Source organism: Lutra lutra, chromosome 3 (assembly GCF_902655055.1).
Source record: "Lutra lutra chromosome 3, mLutLut1.2, whole genome shotgun sequence".
In the NCBI taxonomy this organism is placed as follows: Eukaryota; Metazoa; Chordata; class Mammalia; order Carnivora; family Mustelidae; genus Lutra; species Lutra lutra.
In genome coordinates this window covers 188,422,062-188,443,201 of record NC_062280.1, presented here as the reverse complement: position 1 = coordinate 188,443,201, position 21,140 = coordinate 188,422,062, and the positions used below count along the sequence as shown (strand labels likewise).

The 21,140-nt window shown below is 48.0% G+C and overlaps 1 protein-coding gene across 3 annotated transcripts in view; it reads right to left on the bottom strand.

The window, feature by feature from the left end:
- FARP1 (FERM, ARH/RhoGEF and pleckstrin domain protein 1) overlaps positions 1-17,493 on the bottom strand; it is a 271,923-nt gene extending 254,430 nt beyond the window's left edge. The window contains exon 1 of one of the 3 annotated variants that reach the window (XM_047720272.1): positions 17,472-17,493. The gene's annotated coding sequence lies outside the window, so the exon portion shown is untranslated. Of the gene's footprint in view, positions 1-15,793; positions 16,169-16,461; positions 16,573-17,471 lie in introns of those variants that run through there. The other 2 variants (XM_047720273.1, XM_047720271.1) reach the window with 2 other exon arrangements.
- Positions 17,494-21,140: the final 3,647 nt, after the last annotated feature.

Below are 21,140 nucleotides of genomic sequence, written 5' to 3'. Positions count from 1 at the left end.
ACAAAATAAATAAATGCCAAGCACATGGACCAGCACAGGACACAGGAGGGAACTGGCAATCCCACAGCTTCACACCAAATACCCGGATTCCGAGGAGAAGCCAGAACTTTTCCTAGGTACTCAGGATAGACTTAGAAGCAATTTTCAGAAAATGGGCTTGACAGGTTATCATGGTTTCCCTAGGATCACCCTCAAGACAAACTTTTCTGATCCTGTCCATCTTCCGAACTAGAGACCCACCCCAGCGCCCAGTCAGCTGGGGGAAGACGGTCGGGGAGGAGCGGGGCTGGAGACCTGGACCAGTGCCCACCCCATGGGCTCAAGATAACCAGCAGGTGATACCCAACAGCCTGGTATGGCTAGAGGACAAAACCATCCCTGGGTTTCTTAAGAGTTTTTCTTCCTCCAGCAAAGCATGGCCATCTTTAAATAAAAGGAATCCAACCCCCAGGACAGTCTCTGACCCCCTTCAGTCCTTGCTAATTTACCTGCCAGCCTGGGAGAAGCAAAACTGTCCCAAGCTGACTCTGGGATTTATGGGCGTGACCTTGGGGTCATTATCATCACTATTCTCAGACTCTCCAAGTTTGGAGTCTGAGTTCATCCTTATGAATTATTCCCCCTCCAAAACAAGATCGTCCCATGAGCTGGACCACAGACCCCACGTAACCATGAACTTCCACACCACAAAGAGAGAATCGCCTTCCAATCACCATCTCCCCTAGAAGACTGCCTCTCACCCATGTGTCACGAGGACCTATATTCCTTTGCTATATGCCTTGGAAACCCTGGGAAGAAGAAAACCATCTATCTTTCAGTGGATGGTTTCAATCCTACAGCAGGGGGATATCTACGATGCCCAAAGTATGTCTCACGTGACTCTTTATGTACGTGAGCGGGCTCTGCTTAATGTGCAGATAACTATCTTAGAAGGTTTTCCATTTCTTGTGTCTCTGAAACACACTTTACTTTTCACGTTTTAAATAACAAGACTAGGTCGTTAAAAAAGCAATAAAAATTCAGTATGGGAAATTGAGAAAGCACAAAAAAGTTCAAAAGAAAAAATAAAAACCATTCATACTAGTTCTAGCCAAAGAAAAGCATGGGCAAAGCCCTCTTCTCAATACACATAAATGTATAGATCTTACCTAGAACTTTACACATACATGCTCATCTCTTCAGTAGCAAACTAACTGTATAATCACAAAGGAAAGGGGGCGGGCGCCTGGGTGGCTCAGTCAGTTAAGCACTTCAGGTCGGGTCATGATCCACGGGTCCCGGGATCGAGCCCCAGTTGGGCTCCCTGCTCAGTAGGGAGTATGCTTCTCCCTCTGCCCCACTCCCCACTCATGATTGCACGCTCACATGCATGCACACTCTCTCGAATAAATAAATAAAATCTTTAAAGAAAAAAACAAAAACAAAAAAAGAGGTAGGTGACCAGACACAGGAAGGTCAATGAATAGCATAAGAAATAAACTCAGAACCTCATCATCCTGCAGAAGGCCAAGAGGAAGGACGACATTTTCCAAAGAAAAGTAAGACATTATCTGCGACAAAGTTAACTTTTTAAGAGAGTTAAGCATCAGCAAATATTTACTGAGCCCCTCCTAAGCTCCCTGCGCTCGGCCAGGCCCTGGGAGTGCAGAGGGTGACAGAGTTGGGTAGAAGGAGCTCAGTAAGTGAGAAAACACGTCCTGAGTTTCTTCCCGGCCTCTGCCAATTCAGCAAGTTATTTAATCTCTCCGTGCCTCAGTTTCCTCTTATCTAAAATGGGGATTAAAAATCAGGGCAGTTGGATTAATTGAGTCCATGTACCTAAAGCACTTGGAGCTCAGCCTGAGACGCAGAAGGGCTTAATCAGAGTGAGGGCTCCGATAGGTAAAACGAGTGACAAAGAAAGAAAACACACGGTAGAAACAGAGGGTCCAGGTAAGCCCTCAGGAGGAGACCAGAACCGCAGAAAGGCTTCTGCAAGGAGGTGGTCAGGGACGGGGTGGACATCTGAGGCAGGATCTGAGTAGAAAGCTCTTGCCTTCCAAGCTGAGGAATCAGCAGGTGTGGAGATGGGAGGCTGGGAGACAGGAGGGCTCTTGGGGCTGGCTTTAGGGGCAGCATTGGGGGTAAAGGATGGAAATAGGAGGTGGGGACAGAAAAGGAGGCCAAGAGACCAGATTTCATTCAGCTGCCTTCTTTCCAGTGACAGCAAAACAGGTGGAGTTATTCCACGTCATGATCACTTTGAACAGGAAAGCTTTCTGGACTATTCCGGTAAAGTCGAAGGGTGTTAATTTATGTATTTTTACATTACGTTTACCAGTAAGCATTTTCTAAAAACTCTATAGAGGCAGAGATATAATGAGCTGATCCTTCACACCTGCTCTCCAGACAGCCCTAAACTTATCACAAAGGTCCTTACAGCACATACGCCGACCTCTAGTCATGGATTTCTCACTGAGGGTATTACTACAAACAAAACAGACCACAAGACTAGATGGTGAATTTGGTGTTTGCTACTTCAGAATGACTGGGAAAAAAAGGGAAGGAAAAAAAAATTTTAAACATCCATAGGAAACAGGGTGCCCGGCTGACTCAGTTCGTGGAGCTTGCGACTCTTGTTCTCGACTCAGGTCATGATCTCAGGGTCATGGGGTTTAGCCCCGTGCCAGACTCTGAGCGTCCAAATCTTTGTATGGTCCCCTCCCTCCAACTCACAGCTGGGCTGGGTGACCAAAACTACCGTGGAAATGACAGTGTAAGACTTCCAAACCTAGCTCATAAGAGTCATGGCAGCGTCTCCCTTGGCCTCCTCCTAGGTCACTCACTCTGAGAGAAGCTAGCCGCCATCTTGTGAGGATACTCAAGCATCCTGCCCAAGGAGAGCCCATCATGAAGTGCCAGCTGACATCTTTACCACAAACACACAGACAGAAACTCAGCCGTTTCCGAGGTCCTGACCTGCAGAAACTCTGCGAAACAATTAATATTTACTGTTGGTTTAAGTCACTTAACTTGGGAACAATTTGTCATGCAGCAACAGATAATTAATACACACTCTACAGCTATATTCTTTTCTCCATATCTACCACTGCCTTTCAGTGGCTTCCGTTAATTTTGTTTTTTAATTACTATTATGTATATTCATATAGAGAATGAACAAAATAGTTACTGAAATCAAAGCTATAAACCCTAACAGTTCTCTGAGATGAGGACCCCTGGGACTGACACCTTACATGGACTCACCAGTACTATCATGCTCTGGGACTTGATTTTATAAACATAATGGCTCTTCTGGGTCTACCCCTTCACAAAACAGGTAGCTGACAGAGTTCCTTAAGTCTGTGTGGTGTAGTCCAGGAAACTGGTTAGTCATGACTTTTTTTTTTTTTTAAGATTTTATTTATTTATTTGACAGACAGAAATCACAAGTAGGCAGAGAGGTAGGCAGAGATAGAGGAGGAAGCAGGCTCCCTGCCGAGCAGAGAGCCAGATGTGGGGCTCGATCCCAGGACCCTGGGATCACGACCCGAGCCGAAGGCAGAGGCTTTAACCCACTGAGCCACCCAGGCACCCCTAGTCATGTCTTTTTAAAGTGTGTTTTCAGCATTTTTTTTTCCCAATAAACATAACTATGCTGAGCTACCACTACACACGTTATTACAATGGCTAAGATAAAAAACATTCACAATGTCAAGTCCTGATGAGGATTCCGCTTCAGGGTATTTGCTCATGAGAATTCAAAAATATGTGCACACCAAAACCTATGTGTGATGGGCCCCTGGGTGGCTCAGTCTGTTGAGTGTCCAACTCTTGGTTTCAACTCAGGTCATGATCTCAGGATTGTGGGATCGAGGCCTGCATCGGGTTCCACACTCAACACAGAGTCTGCTTCGGGTTCTCCTTTCTCTTTCCCTCTACCCCTCCCCCTGCTCGCACTTGTTCTCACTCTCTAAATAAATAAATCTCTAAAAATCTTAAAAAAAAAAAAATCCATGAAAGGTGAGAACAGTTGTACATTTACAGCTACTGTATTCATAACTGCTCCCAACTGGGGACAACCCGAACGTCCTTCTCAAGTGAATGGCCTCACGAACTCTGGTACGCCCATACAGCAGGCTACGACTCGGGTACAGAGGGGACTCACGGATGCTCCCAAAAGCTCAGAAGACCCTCAGAGACGTCAGGTTGAGTGAAGAGTCTCAAAAGGTAACATGCTCTATGACTCCATTCATACACTGTTCTGGAAAAGACCCAACAACAGTGACAGAGCGAAGACGAGTGTCAACAGAGGCTGGAGAAGCAGGACAGTGACTACGAAGGAGCAACACGTGGGAATTTTTTGAGCTGACAGGGTTCCACACCCGGAGCATGGTATCGTTCGCACACATTGGCACATATCGTAAAACTCACACAACTACCCGGCAGGGAAAAAAGTCACTTTTACTCAATCTTGATTTTTAAAAAAATACAGATGCATTATGTACTTTCCTTTTGAAGCAATTTCAGATTCCTTTTTCCCTTAAGAAGAAATACATTTTCTCTTAAGTCACCCTCAGGGCCCAGGTCCCTCTTGATGCCCAAATCTTTAAAAAATGCTGATCGCAAGGACTTGTACAAGCCAAGTTATTCAGAATCCGTGATTTGTACCTTAGGAGTCTACCTTCGTTCAAACGATTACTATTCATTATTTTCCTCTACAGCTGAGGACAAATCCCCTGGCCCCTGCTTTATGTCCCTATAAACATTCTTGCCTGAGAGCAAAAAAGACCTTTTAGAAGAACACAGATAAAACTGCACAGGCTCTCAGTACGTGTTTGCTGGGTGGGTTTATGGTGGAACTCATTCCCTAAGCCACAGGTTAGCTGGATCTGTCCCCAGACTGTCCCACAGGCATTTGATGTCCTCAGGGAAAATGAGCCCCCGTTGTGAGGTGCTCTCAAGCATGAGGTGACCATCCATACAGACACCTCGTGCCCTGCTGCCCCAAGCAGTCCACACCTCCTTTCATTATCAGAAATGTCTCCATTTGGGTAAAATACATATATATAGTCCCCTTGAAGACAAGGATTTTTTTGGGTCTGCTTCGCTCACTGGTGTGAATGTCAGGAACAGTACCTTCCATATGAAAGGTGTTCGACAAACCTCTGTTAAAAGTAAGATTGGGTCTATTCTTTGTAAGTTGTGAAGACATTAAGAATTTAAAGAGTTCTGGGGCGCCTGGGTGGCTCAGTGGGTTAAGCGGCTGCCTTCGGCTCAGGTCATGATCCCGGGTCCTAGGTTCGAGCCCCACATCGGGCTTTCTGCTCAGCAGGGAGCCTGCTTCCTCCTCTCTCTCTGCCTGCCTCTCTGCCTACTTGTGATTTCTCTCTGTCAAATAAATAAATAAAATCTTAAAAAAAAAAAAAAAAGAATTTAAAGAGTTGTGATTTCCCAGACGCCTATGATCCTATGGTTAAGACTTCCTTTCATCTATCAAAGACAGGCTATTTTTTAAGGACCTGGAATTAAAAAAAGGGGGTGGGGGGAGTTGGACACTAGCCCCTGACCTCCAGGAACTAACTGGTGAAAAGGGTGAGATAGCACACAAGGGGATAACTCCTTATACATCCGTATGACCCAGTTGTGCCCATAGGCACCCCTCCCACACATCTTCCCCCCACCCCACTCCCTGCGAGCGTTTTACACACTTCTGGATCCGCACTTCCAAAAGGTGTGACAATGGAATTCAGAAATAGGCAATGCTTTAATTGGGACTTTGAAAAATAGGCAAGACTCGGATGTGTTACAAATGTTCTGCTGGAGGCTGATTAGGGCTGCAAAGAACTAGCACTTTTGCTGGCGAAGGGCTTTCGACCAATAAGAAAAATTCTCCCAAGTTAGAAGAAAATAAAGCAGCACGCCACCTCCCATTCCAGCCTACTGGAGGGCTCCTGGCTCTACTCGGGGCCTCTCTCAACCTCGGGGGCAGGCCAGTTACACCATACACATGCCCTGAACGAGCCCCAGCCCTTCTTCCGACTCCGGTGCATTTAAGTACCAGGAGCATCCTCAAGGGGATAATACATAACAAGTGACAAACTACTTATGATACCCCTCGTAAGGGATCGTTAGGTTAGAGACGCTGCTCTTGGAGCACAGGCATCAACATTTACGTGACGGTGAACTTGGCGGAGTTTTGCACAGCCCTGGGATTGGAAGTAGGGCAGAGGTCTTATTTTGTATTTCTGCCATCCCCTTTCCTGCTGGCCCCCCCTGAAAGGTTTTTTTTCCCCCCTCCCTAATTTTGCCTATGAATCCTAGCCATCTAGAAAGGCTCATGCTGTCTGGACCCCATCTCAGGTCTCCCTGTCCCTCTGCCGCAGACACACAACTCCCCCCCCCACAATAAAAGTGGTCCCTCACGTAGCCTACACAAGAGTCCTCCTCTGGGAGGTGAGGGTGGAGGTTCACATTCCACTAGGTGACCCCACATTTCATCCTAGTGGGGGGCAGGCTGAGCACTCCTCCCAGGGGAACGGAACACACTGGAAGGATGATCCAAGGACTCTCGGATTTTAAAGCAGAGCCATGGATGCTATCCTTCCTGTCTTCCCCTGCCCTGCACCTCCTCCTCCACCACCACCAAACTGTCCTGCTCAAGATGCCAGGGGACAGGGTAACCCAGAAAGTGAAAGCAATGCCCGGCAAACACCAGAGTCAAGACACGAGGAGGGAAGAAAGCCCCCGGAGTTGACTCCAGATCTGGGTTTCTATGCTGATACCCATCCACCTCCACCCTTCCTGAGGTTGGTCCTGAAAACAAAGACACACCCCTATTCAGCATCCTGTGTCTCAAGCCAGGCACCTGTCCCTTGCAATGAAAGAGACCTAGGGACCCTTCTACCATAGATTTATGCACACAGGGTCATTGCCGCAAAATACTACAAGCAAAAACATGACCCAGAAAGGACCATGTTAGATACAGCACGTAGAACCACAGAACAGTAAGAAAACAATATGGAGAACCCTCAGACAATGTAAAAGGGGAAAAAAGTGGCTTCTGAATGTGCATGCATTATTCTCTCAATTTCTGAAAAACAGATGTTGGCATAGATAAGTTATACTTCAAACAGGGATGCCTGGGTGGCTCAGTCAGTTAAATGTCTGCCTTCAGCTAGGGTCGTGATCCCACGGTCCTGGGACTGAGTCCCGCATTGGGCTCCCTGCTCAGCGGGGAGCCTGCTTTCTGCCTGCTGCTCCCCCTGCTCGTGCTTCCGCACATTGACAAATAAATACATTTAAATTAATTTTTAAAAGGTTTAAAAAACATACTTCAAATATACCAAATATGGCCAAAAGTCAAATGGAAATAAACCAATTTTTAATTTTCATAATCTCTGAATGTCAGGATTACAAGGGATTTTGACTCTCAGTCTTATACGTGAATACTTTCCTAATCCTGTTAGAGTGACACACTACAAAGGGCGCCCCAGTGGCTCAGTAAGGTAAGCCTCTGACTCTTGACTTCAGCTTGGTCATGATCACAGGGGAGAGATCAAGCCCCACATCAGGCTCTACACTCAGCGGGGTAGATTAAGATTCTCTTTCTTAAGATTCTCTTTCTCCCACTGCCCCTCCCCCCATTTGCATGCATGCTTTCTCTCTCTCTCTCTAAAATAAACTTTAAAGATCTTTTAAAAAAGTAACACACTACAAAGTGAGCCTTAAAATAAATAAAAACATACTTCTTTAATTATAGCTCAGCTCAAATGCTGTTTCTTCCCAACAGAATCCACTGTCTTACTATCCTGAACATTTCCACCACTACTATTGCTTTTGCAAAGTTACAGTCATATTTCACCTTTTATTATAATTGCCAGACGTGGGGCGCCTGGGTGGCTCAGTGGGTTAAGCCGCTGCCTTCGGCTCAGGTCATGATCCCAGGGTCCTGGGATCGAGTCCCGCATCGGGCTCACTGCTCAGCGGGAAGCCCGCTTCCCTTCCTCTCTCTCTGCCTGCCTCTCTGCCTACTTGTGATCTCTCTCTGTCAAATAAATAAATAAAATCTTATAATTGCCAGACGCTTCTCCCATCCACCCTGGATCCCATACTCTGAGAGCAAGGACTGAGCCTTATTTTTGTGGCTCCAACGGTAACTAGTACATTCAACAGATGTTCATAAACCCCTATTGGCTTGTAAACTAGAGTAAGAATAAAAGTGAACATGCAAATTACTCCAGCCAGTTGGCCACCACCATGGTAAAGGAGGGTGGGGGGGAGATGATCAGATTTCTTTCTAAAAGTTGTATCAATTAAATGAAAATAGACAAAAATATTAATACTCCATAATCTGCATTTCATTCACCTGGCTATTTGACATTCAATGTATTTGCTTAATATTAAGGTTATTACGGAATCATTTAACTTTTCCTCACAAATATCTGTGTCTAATTTCTTAATTTGGTAAACCTCTGGCTTACCCAAATCTGACATTTTTAAGCAGCTCACTCTGCTAATAACATTGGCTCCCAATAAGATTTGATGCCACAGAACCACAAGTTCTAACAGGATTATGAAGGATGATGTTAATAATAATGTCCTCAAAAGTCTCCTAAGCAATATTAAATGTGCAGGTAAATGTCATTCTAGGAAGACAAAAATGGCAGGTACCGCCATGATTTTTTCTTAAAGAAACAAAGTATCATGCTCAAGTATTTCCTGTAATCCAAACTGCCAAATGATCAATTCCAAAGAGAATTGAATTAGGACATCTCCTAAAAGACCACCTTGAAAAGGTAAAATCCATGTTGATTTAGATGCAACATTTACACTCAATATCAAATACCTAAGCCCTTAAAAACAGTTCACCTCTCACAGAGATCTGATAGGACCATGAAATCACGTTCCACATAATTAACAGGGAGAAACATGTTTTCTCAGAGACAATGGTAAATGGAAGAAAGATAGAGTCTTCCAATTAATGTATCATCCAAGATGCTTTGGAGGGCAGTAACAGAATTAGAAAGTAAGTAAAATTATTATTTAGCACACAAAGTCCAGGTTTGTATTATTTAATATACAAAATTTACTCTTCTTTAGAATACTAAGCTCCAGGTGCAGGAAGGTCACAGACTCAGTGACACCCACAAGTCATCTGCCAGCTCCATCATCCTTTTGCCTTCTTCCAATGGCTGATCACAATATGGCTGCTGTGGCTCCGGGCATCACATTCAGTCTAGTCCTTGGGTCTCTTTTAAGAGCACAGAATCATTCCCTAGAACCCCCCTGACAGACCTCCTAGATGTTGGAGACTTCTGGGAAGGATCTGGCTTGATGATGAAAGGAGCCTGAAGAAGCTGGTGTCATTACTGACCTGACAATACCAGATGTGTGAGAGCACGAAGCTGCAACAACCATTAGTCATAATAGCTAATTAGGCAGCGGCAGCCTAATTACCCAGTAGGCAACAAGCCCAAGTACGAAAAGCAACATGCTGGGGATGGCAGGATGAAAAGACAAAAACAACCTGGGTCCTGAATGATACCGTGAGCTGAGACACCAAACTGGGAGCCCCTTAATATTCCTTGATGCAACTGAATGTGTGATGGCTCAAATTACTAGCCAGACATTCTACAATGTCAAAATAAATGTACTCTTAAAGGTGCTCTTCAGATTTTTGGGAAAGAGCACCAATAACTTGCCCAACATCACAAACATGGATGGGCAGATCTGTGTGGTCCCAGTGCTTATGCTCCCAACTCTTGCCACCTCTGCTACCAACCTCTACCTCCCATATTCTCGAATGTCACGGCATGTTCAATACACCCATTTTAATTCAGATCGACCAATATTTATTTACCTTCTCTGGGCAGGAGAAACGACAGTTGGGAAAATATACTTTCTGACTGAACAATGCTTGTTATCTGGTTCAGAAAATGAGGAGAAAACAAGATATAATTCCTGACAAAAGAGAGGAACTAAAACCTTTCATAACTACCTACATATGCCACTCTGGTCTCTTTTTAAAATGTTGCATCGTGGGGCGGCCGGGTGGCTTAGTTGGTGGGGTGTCCCACTCTTGGTTTTGGCTCAGGTCATGATCTCAGGGTGGTGGGAGAGAGTCCCACGCGGGGCTCCACTCTCAGCAGTAAGCATACTGAAGATTCTCTCTCCTTCTTCCTTCCCTCTGTCCCTCCCCAGCAGGAGAATGTGCGCCTATCTGCACGTGAGCACTCGTGCTCTCTCTCAAATATATAATACTTAAGAAATGAATACAAAAATAAAAAGAAATAGAAGGTAAAATATTACATCTTGCTTTTACTCAAGGTTCCATTTTTGGATTGATTTCAAAAACGTTTCTCTCCCATAATCCTGTGCGCTAAAAAACAAATACGACAACTCTCAATTTCAGAAATCTATTAATTTGATCATAATCTTAAACACTTTTTTCCTCAGATTTTCAAAATGAGCCGGTATTTTCTCCTTCAAGTTTAAGTCTCTTCAACCGGTTTTAGTTAAGAAAGAACAAAACTGTTCCAAGTAAATGGAGGCCACCTCATGAAATGAGCAAGACCAGACTAAGCATCACACACAAAAACGTGTTATTTTTCCAAAGTTGAATAAATTCCCTGACCGTTAATAAGTTTAATAATTAGATCACATGCAATGTCTTCCTAATGACTTTTGCTTTTCAAAAGATAACATCAAAAAATAAAAAGGTCAAAAGACAGACTGATGAGAATATTCACAGAACACAGAACTAACAATGAACTTGTATCCAGCATAAAGACTCTCCAGGACTATAAAATAGGATGACACTGAGGATGTGCAGTTTATACTCAAAAGCCATGTAAAATGATCAGACAAAAAAACAACTTAAAACACAAAAGATTTAATACACAAATGGTCAATAAGCACATGAAAAGCGACCATTAGCCATCAGGGAAATAGACAATTAAACCACAATAAGTCCCCAGGACATATCCACCAGAACGGTAAAAGGACAAAGACTGACAATTTCCAGTGTTACTGGGGATTACAGTCACTGGAATGCTCAGATGTCACTGGGGAATGTAAAACAGTACAACACTTGGGACTGTAGCTTCTGAGAAAGTTAAGCATGTACTTATTTTAGGACCCAGCGACAAAATTAAAAACAGATCTCCACACGAAGACTTGTTCACAACTGTTCACACAGCTTCATGCACGACAGCCCAAACCAAAGGACCAGAGTGGCCCAAGGGGAAGGAGTAGACACATGGTGCCATGCCTAGACCCTGAAATGCTACCGGGTGAGAGAAAGAGGATGGGAGGGAGGAGTAGAGAGGGGAGAGTGGGCAGGGGAGGGGAGGAGAAAGAGGAGGAGAGGATAGGAGAATCAAAGTCAAGAAGAAAAGAAATCTTACCTCGACAGAGTGAAACCGCAGAACTCCAAAGAACCCTAAAAGAAGCCACTGGGAGGGGTGCCTAGGTGGCTCGGTTGGTTAAGCATCTGAATCCTGACCTCAGCTCAGGTCTTGATCTCAGGGAACTGAGTTCAAGCCCCACATTGGGCTCCATGCTGGGCATGGAGACTACTTATTTTTAAAAAAATATTAAAATTAAAATTAAAATTAAAAAAAGCCAGAGAGAAAAGACAGACTACTCACAAATAATAATCAGCCTGACAACTGACATTGTAGCAACAACAATGGAACCAGGAGACAGTTGATTAATACAAAAGCAATCCAGAATTGCACACCCCAGGCATCTATCATTCCAGAACAAGAATATTTAAAGGCATACAAACACGGAGGTTACCACCAACAGACACTCACTAATAAAACTCCTAGAAAATATATGCCAGGAAGAAGGAAAATTCTCCCAGAAGCTAGCTTCTCAGACAAGTTCTGCTTTCTTACTCGTGTTTTTAGGTTTAAGTTTTTGCTTTTTAATACCACTGTATCTTTTTACAGTGTGTGTCACCCAGTGTTAAAGGTTAAGTTTTTTTTAAAGATTTTACTTACTTGAGAGAGGGTGAGAGAAAGCACAAGCACAAGGTAGGGGCAGAGAGAGAGGGAGAAGCAGACTCCCCACCGAACAGGGAGCCCAACATGGGGCTTGATCCCAGGACCCTGGGATCATGACCTGAGCCGAACGCAGATGCTTAACCGACTGAGCCACCCGGGCGCCCCTAAAGGTTAATTTAAATTGTTAAATTAGAGCAAAACAGAAACAAAATCAAATGTCAAATTTTCAAATTCCCAGAACAGCAACCTTAAAAGACTTTAAACACTAACTGGGAAGGACACTGAAAACGAGATTTACTTAATCACTGCAAGTACTTCCCAAGGGAGTGCCATGGGCCAGGCATATACTAGATCCTAAGTTAACAGGATGAGAACCAAAAAATGAAACTCACCGTGATCCTGGATTTGTAAGTTTTCTTTTTACAAGGTACCTTGACGGGAAGCCAAAGTCTGTGTGCGGCACAACATTACTCTTGTGCTAAGAAATACTGTCATAATAGAGTTAAACGCAATCCAGTTTGGCCCGTGGCTCCTTTGTTTGAAAATGTATGCACAAATATGACAATTTCAACACATGAAATTAATTCAGTGCAAACGATGAATTCCCACCTCATTTATTTGCCAATCTTACCGTGTGTCTAGTCTTTCCATCCCCCATTAAAAATAAGAACACTGCCACCGTGAGCCGGGTTCTCAGCCACTCTGTTTCAGTCACATTGTACTGGATGTTCCCCGGCTTATATCACAAATACCAAAAGCCGAGAGCACCGTATTTCCTATCTATCAAGTGGCCACTTCTGCTTAGAGTACCCACTCGGCAACACATTTTTTTTAACTGCCTTAAACTAGGACAAGGGCAGCCTAGAAAAGTCAGTTTCTCCACTTAAAAATAAACACCTTTCGGGGGGCTTCTTGATTAAAAACAAAGGCAGCATCTGGCATAAAAAGCCTGGGGAAATTGGCATTTCAAGTCATTTGAATGGAAACCGTCAGGCTCTGATCTTTCTGGACATGTGCAAGTGGTTAGCAGGTAACCTGGAGACGGACCCTGCAGCAGAAACCCTACCCATTAAAAAGCCAGAAAAAGAGGTTGACCTATTGCTTTCCATTTAGTGGCCAGGCTTCGAGAGCCTGCCTTTCAGTCGAAGGCACCCCACAACAGGACAAGGTCAGCCACAGGAACCCCAAAAGCCTGGCCCTTCCCCTCCCAGGCAATGGCACCCAACACCTGAAACAACCGTGCACCCCTTAGTGGCAATGACCCGAGCCAGCCACTCTATTTGGGGGTTGGGGGGCCCCCCTCTCTTTTCTGGAGCATCTTTTGTTACTGGGGAAAGCGCACGTCTGGAAAACACGAGGCAGTTCTCTGTGATAAGCAAGGCCGGTTGCAAAGGGCTGGTTTCCAATGCCTGGTTCTCTGTGCTACCAGATCACTGGCCTAGGATCTACACATCCACACAACTTGTCCCATCCTCTGGGAAAGTCACAATGTCACCTTTCCTACAGACTGTCCAGCACACAAAGCCTGGGCACTTGCCTTTTCTTCACTGGTCTCTAACCTCTTCTAGGATGGAAAAAGCTTGTGATGGTATGGCAAAGCACCCTCTTTAAAAATTTGAATCATTTTCCAAATGAATTAAACTCTGCTATGCTTGGTGAGTTAGAGAGGGTGAATTCCACTTTTAAAAAAACTAACCCTTTCGAAACTAGTTAATTCTTAACTTCCCTTGGACAGTTTCTTTAATCAAATACAAAACACAGACATCCACCCAGGTTCCTTTCAGGCTCAAAATAATTATAAAATAAATGCAATGTACCAGAAAAAAACTGTCTAAGATTTTTTTTTAATTTTCATTTTGGTAAATTTGACTACAGTAGCACTAGTGTTCTCTTATGACCCAAGGAATCCAATCACCCTACAAATTCCAGGAAGATACCGTCTATGTGAAAAGGGGCATTATAAACCGAACTCCAGGATTTCCATAGGGACAGACTCCCTAAATGAATGACCACGCACCAACTCACAAGGGGCACGCTGCAAAATCCGTGACCCTATGCGGCACCACGACATCAACTTCAACTATTTCAAGTTTCCTGCCCACATACAAGAAACAAGAGATTCTGGGAAGGCCTGGGCTAGGGAGGCATCAATTCAGCATGTCCACCAACGCTCTGCCCAGTGAGCCAGCCACTGGCCAACAGTACCCATTTATTTTACCCAGAGGCAGATCTATTAGCCAGACATTCTAAAAACACAAACGTTTTGTTGTGCTTGGAGAAACTCCAATATTGGTGCCTTGCTGCAGAATGATGCTACCCGAATATAAAGTGAGCCATGTGGATGTTGAACCCACATAGGAAAGGCGGCGGCGGGAACTGTCATACCAGAAGACCAACCCTTTGCAAAGGCTAAAGGTAAAGCCCCAAGCTGTGCAATGAGGAAAGAAAGCCAAAGACAGCAGGAGGGCCCACCCCATCAGAACAATGAGGGCAATTTTTAAGGCAACTCCCTCAAAGATCTCTGCACCAAAAAGGCCCTGTCTCCCTCCTCTCCCTTTTAGATTCAATAAGAAAATCAAGACAATGCTGAAGGTCCTTCGGAAATGGGCTTGGCAAGTCAACACGTGCAAAACACATTAAACAGAACCTAAGGGGTTTGGCTTTCAGAAGACTGTCCCGCCTGCCGGGTGGGGTGACAGGGGTCCACAAAAGTCAAGGCATGGGCGCAGCGGGAGAACGGGGGAGGGCTAGCAGAGCAAGTGAACCTTGGGAAACTGACAAGAAAGGCATTAATAAAATGAAACAGCCAGAGCCCACCACGGTACTCCGGAAGGCCCATGGACAGGCTCAGACCGCTCAAATGCTCTCCAACCTCTCCGGAAGCTGATCTGATCTCAGGGTCCTCGTTCCTTTGTGAGCCCACCTTCCTCCTTTCTGGGGTCCTGCAACGATCCCAGCAGCTGCCCGGCCCCATTGAAAACGACAAACCAAATCCAGAGTGATGACGGGAACTCACACCCCCCTCCCCAAACACACACCCACCCACACACACACACACACACACATACGCACGCACGCACAACACACTCACTCACTCAAGGGTCTGGCCAGATCACACAGCTGAAGTTTCCGGAACTTAAATCGTAAAACCACAATCAGAAGTTGTTTTGAAATGCTCACCACAAAAATCTGTGTCCCTTGCTTGAAAGAAAAAAAAAAAAAAAAAAAAAAAACTTTGCTCTCCATAAAGACAGACGTTAAAGAGAGACAAAAATCTAACTTAGGCAGAGGGTGTGTTCCTCTTTGTCACCTACCAGGGTGCTCGCGCCGCGCGTGGGCGAGCGCCTAGCACCCAGCAGTGCCGTGGCACCCAAGCCAGTGGCCACCTCCCCAGCCCCGGGATTCGCCTCTGGGGCCAAGATTCCGCCGGAGGTCCGGAAGCGGCGTCCGGCGCTGTCACTGTGCTGGGTGGGATGGGAGGAAGCGGGGGGAAGGGCGCCGCGCGGTGGGGGAGGCGAAGGGGACCGCGCGCGGCGCCCCGCTGCCCCGAGTGGGAAGAGTGCAAAGGGTGGCCCGCCGCCCGGAGGCCCCCCGAGCTCCTGCTATTGTTGCCGGGGCTGCCCAGGGCCGGCGGGCGGGAGCCCGATCCCACCCACCGCCCGCCTCCTCCGGGCAGGACCCGGCCGCACGCACCCACCTCCACCCGCGCCCCTCCCCCCCCGGCGGGTCGGCTCCGGGCGCCCCGACTCGCACAAGTTGCCGCCCTCCCGCCCGGCCGCGGTCATTGTTCGCCCCGCGCCTCCTACCTCCACGGCGCCGGCGGCTCCGGCTCCCACTCCCGGCCTCCGGGCTCAGCAGCTCCGAGCCCCGACTGCCGAGGGCGCGGCGGCTCCGGGCTGCGCGTGCAGCGGGGGCGCTCGGCTATTAATACCCGCGGGCGGCGGCGGCGGCGCGGGAGCGCAAGCGGGGCAGGGGGTGGCCGGCCGAGGTCCGAGCCATCAAAGGTGGCGCGGGGCGGAGGGGAGGGCGGAGCAGGCAGGGTGGGTGGGGAGCGGGCTCAGGGTCGCCATGGCCGCCTCGACGCCGGGCCGAGAGCCACTCGCGCTGGGAGGAGCGGCGCAAAGCGGGCGGCGGCCGCGTCCACGCCCCGCGCCCCAGCCGAGCGCCCGCACCCCAGCGCCCGCGCGGGACCCGCCGCCTCCAAGGCTGGCGAGCTGGAAGTGAAGGCGATCGCGCCCCTCCCCGGGCCTGGGCCGGCCCCTCGGCGGGGGGGAGCTGGGGCTCCGCGCCGCCCGAGCCGCGGGGACAGCCAGAGAGCCACAGCCCCCTCCAGCGTCCGGGCCGGCAACCTGCGCGCCGGCGCGCCCCGCCCCGCTCCGCCCTGGGGGCAGGTGCACCGTGGGCGGCGGGCGGGGGCGCCGGCCCGGAGCGGCCCTCTGGGACCCCGTGAGCCCACCTTGGGTCTGTGCCTTACTTGGGCCTAAAGCCAGAACCCGGGTCTCAGCGCGGCGCCAAGGAACAGAGCTCAGGAAGGGCTGGGGACTGCGCTGCGCCACCGGGGATTCGCCAATCCTGCTGCGGACGGTGAAAGCGATCTCTGGAGAGCGGGAGACTGAGCGCACCGGCTAAAACCGGGAGCAGCGGGGAGGCGGGCGGCGGCGCGGACTCCGCAACTCGCTGGCTGAGGTCATGCAAGCTGGTGCTCGTGTGTCCACCTAGGACTTTACGTGGTCGCGCGGGAAGCGGCGTTTTGCAGAGATCCGCGAGCACCTCCTCTCCCAAGCCGCACGAACAGGCTTCCGGCACCACCCTGGGCTGCGAGAGACTTAATCCTGCAGGGTCGGTTGCCACCTCCCCCGCCACCACCGGGTGTCTTGCACCCTGGCGATTCCCAGGACAGTACCCACCCCTAGGTGCCCCACCGCACGCCAGCAGCAAAGCCCCGGCGGGGAAGGGAAAAGGCTGGGAGCTGGTTTGCGAAATTCAACGGGGGAGGGAGCGAGATTGAGCACCGAGGCGGCTGGGACCTACGGCGGGGGGAAACGCAGTCACAGTCCCCACCCTCCGACTGGGAGTTCCTGCTTTACGGTCTCCATCCCCCCTTCCCGAGCCCTCGGTGTCGCCTTTTCCCCTCCAGGCTGTAGACTTCCCACTGGTGGAGGAGAAAGGGCGGGTGGCAGCAGCTTAGAACCCCGGGGAACCCCGTGTTAGATCCCAAGGCCGTGAGCTTCCCGCCTCTGGAGGCCGCTGGCTCCGGAACCCTGGTCACTGTGCACCTTAAAGGGGTTCCCAGGCCTCGAACCAGATGGATGGGTTTCAAGGGACAGGACCAGAGCAAGGGGCCCCTTGGGGCGGTGTGGGCGGACACAACAGGGCGCTTAGACGCACAGAGGGTACCTGCGAGCGGCAGGTGCGAGTAGTTTCTAGAAAGGAGCAAAGAGGCAAATATTTAGTATGAGGTACTGGCCTGTCACCCACCCCTACCTTATCAGGTTCTCGAACGGTCAGTCCGCATCAGAATGGCCGGCGGGACTAGCTGGTCCGGCCCCATCCGCAGAGTTTCGGATTCTGTAGGTTCCGGGTGGGGCTTGAGAATTTGTGCTCCTTTAGCAGGTGTGTTGGAACCGCTGGAACCGCTGTACGGGCATAATGGTTCCGAGTCCTAGAATCACCGAAGATTCAAAAAACAAACAAACAACAAAAACAAAAAAAAAAGCAGAGCAAAACTCACTGGCCAGACTTCACCTCAGCAGAGTACATCAGAATGTATGGGGCCGGGACCCAGGCTTCGGTCTTTTTCAAGCTCTGGAGGTGATTCCAATGGGAAGCCAGGTTGGAGAACAATTGTTCTAATCTTGAAAGCATACGTGAATCACCTGGGGATCCTGTTAAGATGCAGATTCTGGTTTAGTAAGGTTGGGACCCTATCTCTCTTTTTCTTTCTTTCTTTTTTTTTTTTTTTTTAAGATTTTTATGAGAGGGAGAGAGAGAGAGAAAGCACAAGCGGGGTGGGGGAGGGGAGAAGGAGAAGCAAACCCCAGCTGCGCGGGGTGTGCAAGGCAGAGCTGGATCCCAGGACCTCAGAATCATGACCTGAGCCCAAGACAGACTCAGCCCACTGAGCCAGCCAGGCGCCCCAAGTTTGGGACCCTTTGTTTTGTGCTAGGCCAGGTTCTGGGCTGAGTGGAAAGCAAGGCGCTCTGCTCTGCCTCTCAACGAAAACCGGCGAAATCAGAAAATTAGAAAAGTGACATTTACCCCGTCCTTCTCTTTGGAAGACGCACAGATTTTCATGTTGCTCTAGCGTTTCTTTCATCTTTCGGGGCCTGGGATTAAGGTTCCTGTTGTGTAGCTCTCTGCCCCGCACCACCCTTGTGCATCTGATGTGTTTCATTATCTCAATATTGCCAACATGTTTGAGGCAAGGTGACTTTTCCCAGAGGCCATCTCAGAGGGTCTGCAGGCCTGGGGAGAGAGTTAATACAGGAGAGAGAAGAGGGCAGGCCGGGGGCTCCAGCTGGGAGAGACTAGAGAACCCACCCCTCCCCCTAGCTTCCTGCTCTCTCCAGAACATTCTGTGCTCTGTACTTAATCTCATTGAAAGTACTTGTTAAATTCCTTTGCCTGCAAAGCCAGGGATACCTTCTTTGCAAAACCTGCTTCCCAGAAAATCAACTCCTGAAAAATTGACGTGGGCACTCGTCATTTTTTTTTCCTTTGTGCCTCGCTTTCAGTCTATAAAAATGTGTAATTAATGAGATCCCCTTTTTATCCCATGTTATCTAGAATCATTCTGAATTAAGGGGCTACCCTGTTCTTAACTTTTCCCTTTGTTAATTTTAGCTGCTTTTTTAAAAATTACAGTAAATGTATGTACATGGAGAATTAAATAAGTAGTCAGAAAGGTATCAGGTAAAGCATATAAGGGACCCTTCCCCGCATTCCTGGTCGCACTTCTCAGAGATCAATTTTCCAGGGGTTCCCAGTCCTCAGAAATGTTCTAAGCTTAGGGATGCCTGGGTGGCTCAGTCAGTTAAGTGTCTGACTTCAGCTCAGGTCACCATGTCAGGGACCAAGCACCTCATCGGGTTCTGTGCTCAGTGGGAAGTCTGTTTTTTTCTGTCTCTCTCTCTGCCCCTTCCCCTGCTCGTGCACGCTCTCTCTCTCTCTCTCAAATAAATAAGTAAAATCTTTTTAGAAAATGTTCTAAGCTTAGGGGCAACCGGGTGGCTCAGTGGGTTAAAGCCTCTGCCTTCAGCTCAGGTCATGATCCCGGGGTCCTGAGATTGAGCCCCGCATAGGGCTCTCTGCTCAGCAGGGAACCTGCTTCCCTTCCTCTCTCTCTGCCTGCCTCTCTGCCTGCTTGTGATCTCTGTCTGTCAAATAAATAAATACAATCTTAAAAAATAAAAAAAAGAAGAAAAAGAAATTTTTCTAAGCTTATACAAAAGTGTGAGTAAATCTCATATGCTAAAGTGATCATGCGTCACAGTGGAGGGAAACTTCTTACTCCATAATCACCATCCCCTCTCCGGGAAACAGATCACCACATGGCCAAGACCCCCCTTTCTGGGTCCGGGCATCACAAATCTCTGGATGCGAGCCTGTGCCCTGTCAGTAACATGAGAAGCTTAACTAAAACCCAAGTCAGGGAAGAGGGCATTTGCCCCTAGCTCTTGTGGGCAGCCCTGGGGGTTACTCCTAATACTCGTATTCTGTGTAATCCCCTCACCCTGACTGAGGGCGGGGCCTAGTGAAGGCCTCACTACTAAGGTACAGAATATGGAAGCATGAGGTGATGTCACTTCCATGATTAGCTTACAAAAGACTGAGTTCCATCCTGCCGGCGCCATATTGGGAGGTACTCCATGAAGGAACACTGTGGTTAGGAACAAAGAGAGCTAGTAAGGACAGGAGGCCTTAGTTAAGAGCCCTTGAGGCACTGAATCCTGCGACAATCACAAGAGGGGGTGGGAGGTCCTTCCTAGGGGAGCTTGAAATGATGTCAACATTGTGAGACATCCAGAGCCAGAGGACCCAGCTAAGTCATGCCTAGACCCCTGATGCACCGAAAGTATGAGGTGATATTTGGCATTGCTCTAAGCCACTAAGTTTTGGAGTAATCCATTATGCAGCCATGGGTAACAACAAACACAGCACATAATACAGTAGGAGTAGTAGAATTAGAAGAAGAACATCCCAAGTTAAGTCAACAAGAAGAATATGGATCTCCCTTAGAGTAAGTAGGAAATAAAATCTTTGGGGTTTTGAGCTGTATTTCGTTTCAGCAGAATGGAGCCCTACTCATTCTGGAGCCTGGCCACCATGAGGCCAGCACTCCCAGCTGCTGCCCTTCAGTGGAACCAGCAGATCCGGACTTGCATAGGAAGCAAGTGTCAGGAAGTAGACCCATGAGATTGTAAAATTTATAGAATCCAAGAAGGATTCTAGAGATGAGGGCCTAATTATTTTGCAGAGAAGGTTCTAGATCTGGGAGGGGAAGGGATAGCAATGGTGGTGGAAGAAACCAGGTAGAGAGAAGGTTAAGGAGAGACAGGGGGTGAGGGCAGGGGGAAGGTAGAGAACAATAACCAAGGGACTGTCCATGCAGGACACTTCTGGCTTAAGAGGTGGTTGCTAGCCATCTTGGTAAATATTGCAAAACCACCCTCCAAAGATTCTGCCAGAACTTACTCTTCCACTGCGGTGGTTTTAGAACATGGGACAAATTCTTTGATACTCCTGTCATGGAGAAGAGGGGTGGGGGTCTCTGTCTGCTCCCTTTGAATCTGGACAAACTTGTGACTTAGTAGAGTAGAGGTGATGCTATGTGACTTGCTCAGAAAAAGCCTGGGCACCTGGGTGGCTCAGTGGGTTAAGAGTCTGCCTTCAGCTCAGATCATGATTCTGGGGTCCTGGGATCCAGCCCCCCTCCATCGAGCTCCCTGCCTGTTGGGAGGCTTGCATCTCCCTCTCCCACTCCCCCTGCTTGTGTTCCCTCTCTCACTGTGTCTCTATCAACCAAATAAAGAAAATCTTAAAAAAAAAAAAAAAAAGAAAGAAAGAAAAAAGAAAAAGCCATGCAGCTTCTAGCTTATTCTCTGCATACACTTGCCCTTGGAGCCCTGAGCTGCCATGTAAGAAGTCACAGCT